General features: G+C 34.2%; 1 long non-coding RNA gene across 1 annotated transcript; it reads right to left on the bottom strand.

Moving 5' to 3' along the window:
- Positions 1–363: 363 nt before the first annotated feature.
- On the bottom strand, positions 364–1,044 carry LOC107793946 (uncharacterized). The gene is made up of 3 exons (XR_001649841.2): positions 849–1,044; positions 647–745; positions 364–562 (listed from the first exon to the last, which is right to left on the bottom strand). It is a non-coding gene; the product is annotated as an uncharacterized LOC107793946 (long non-coding RNA).
- Positions 1,045–2,924: the final 1,880 nt, after the last annotated feature.

Raw genomic sequence — 2,924 nt, 5'->3', positions numbered from 1 at the left:
CTATCTACAATTTATCATAAACACGGAAGGTTCCTTTTTATTCTTTCTTTTATCCTACAAGATCATTGTAAAGATAACCTTTTTCCCTTTTTATATAATTAGTGTGCAGTAAAGACGTTAACCAAATATTTTAGGATTCTTGTTCCCCTTTCTTTTTTACAATATTTCAAGATATTTTCTTCATATAATTAGTGGCAAATAAAAGATGTCTAACCAAGCACTCCAAACTTCTGATGCTACAATTTTAAATTGTAAATTGTGACAAGACTAATTTATAATTTCTTAATTTTTGTAAAAGAAAATTCATATTTTTAGTAATAAATATATTGTCGTGATTCTTCTATGAACTAAGACAATGGATAATTTACCTATTACAACTGTTCAAACTTCATACCAAGAACTTCTTGTCTCTTGATACAAATATTATAGAAAAAAATCAAATGGTACCAACTGTATCCTATCGTCTCTTGAAGAATATCGAGTTGCATCCACACAGTTCTTGTGAAAAGACCGAGTCCTCTTGTTCCTTGGACCATGTTGCTCTCATAATTACCTTCGACGACTATGACAAAAGTCGAGAAAAATAAATATATGTCCCGTGATAGAAAAATTAAAAAAAAAATGATTGAAACTTAAATAGAAAAACCTGAAAATCTAACACCAACCAAACATGAAGCTTCAAACCATCCATGGGTTTTTCCGTCGGAGCTTCCACAGTCACTTACTCTCCTCCAACAATTTCTTTCTATTTTAAAGGCACCGATGGGTTATATCAAATGAGAAACGAACATATTCTCATCTCAACGTACAATAAAAAAAACATTGATTAGGAAAGTAGATAATTATACCTTAATAGAAGCTTCGCCACCAGAATTTTCATTCATCACAAGAAAAGATTAAATAGGAGGAGGATGAAAGGAAGACTATTGTTTCATTCTTTTTTTTATTATGGAGGAAAGTTGTAACAGTTGAGAAATAAAGAAGGTGAAGTCAAAAAACCGAATTCTTTCAGTTTTGAAACTGATGTTTTCTCTCTTCCCTTATTTATTATGGAGCTATAATTAAATTATTAATGTTTTGTAATAAATGAGTTCTTATAATTGCAACAATATATCTTATTATTAGACAAATAAAAAGTAGTGAAAAAGGCAAAAAAAGATAAATACAATTCTTGGCCAACGAGAGGTGTCAAGTCATCTTCTCCATTCCCACTTATATATATAGGGAGAAGAAAGATAAATACAATCCTTGTCCAATGAGAGGTGCCAAGTCACCTTTTCCATTCCCACTTTTATATATAGATAGATAGATGGATTATTATTGATTGCTATTAACAATAATCAGAGAAGTAAATAGTCTTTTTGTAACTTCATCAATAAATATCTTCAATAACAATTAGATTGTATTTCTCCTAACTAATAATCATAGCAGACAAAATGAAAGCAATCAAAAGTCGCATCGAAGATGGAATTCACTTATTTGGTGCAAGGTATATCTACCACGAAAATAGTTAGGGAAGGCTGCTATATAGGACATTGGTTTAGGAAATTTTAATCGTATATTTAATTTGCTATATGTGAAGGATTATTGGGTGTCTATTTTGTGTTTATTTGCAATCTACGCGTTTATATACCAACGAGGTACTAATAACAATCGATGCTTTATTTTCTGTTCTTGTAGATATTTTCAGAATTTATTTCAGATGAATGTTTACTTTTTTGCTACCATCAACATGTAGATGTTGATAGATAGCACACAAATGAAGTACTAACTTTAATGAAGATGGCATGGTGTTACGACCCAAAATCCTGTCGTGATGGTGCCTATTGTGGTACAAGGCAAGCCTCAACTCAACATTTCAACAAAGTAGAACTTTTAAATAAAGGCGGAAGCAGTTAATATTAAATAAAACCTTTTAGAACAGAATATAACTCCAAAAATACTAAACAATCCATCCCCAAAACCCGGTATCACTGAGTGCATGAGCATCTAAATGATAACAACATCCGACTGATAAAACACTGTCTGGAAATATAGAACAATACAACATGAAAGGAAAAGAGAGTCAAGGTCAGCGAACGCCATGCATCTACCTCAATAGTCTCCTGAGTCTGACTCCTCAATCAACAACCGCCGTGAACAGAAGTGTCTAGATCTGTACACGAGGTACAGGGGGTAACGTGAGTACACCAACTCAGTAAGTAACAGAAATAAATAAGGAACTGAGAAGTAGTGACGAGCTATACAATAAAGTTATCTCAATAACTTTCAAATAAGAGTAGTCATACTTTCAATTTAACAGTTTAAGTCACATCAGTACGTACTCAATAAACCAGATATCAAATTTGACTAAGCAGTAAATAATATCTTTCAATAATTTTCAAAACAGTGATATGACATCTACGATGTAACAGTAATAAAGTAAATGTATTTTCTCAGAATAACAGTTACCCTGTCCTCCCATCACTCCAACCTCACAATCACTCATTCCTCACATTCACTCATTCCTCCCAGTCGCTCAGCACTCGGCACTCGCACTCAGTAGGTACCTGCATTCACTGGGGGTGTGTACATACTCCGGAGGGGCTCCTTCAGCCCAAGCGCTATAAACTGCACGGACAATTCACGTGATGTACGGACAACTCACGTGCTATAATAATATAGTATCAACATGCTGTGGCGTGCAATCCGATCCCATAAATATCCTCACAGATCAAGCCCTCGGCCTCACCTAGTCATAAATCAGTAACAACATGCTGCGGCGTACAGCCCGATCCCATAAATATCCTTACAGATCAGGCCCTCGGCCTCACTCAGTCATAAACCTCTCAAGCCACTCGGGCTATCAGTAAAACAAGATGCTCAGGCCAAAACAACATTTCATATGTTTCAAAAATAGAGTAATAAAGACTGAATTATGAAAT

Source organism: Nicotiana tabacum, chromosome 6 (genome assembly GCF_000715075.1).
Source record: "Nicotiana tabacum cultivar K326 chromosome 6, ASM71507v2, whole genome shotgun sequence".
Lineage (NCBI taxonomy): Eukaryota > Viridiplantae > Streptophyta > Magnoliopsida > Solanales > Solanaceae > Nicotiana > Nicotiana tabacum.
The sequence above is the reverse complement of the archived record's forward strand: the minus strand, read 5'-3'. Positions and strand labels throughout refer to the sequence as shown.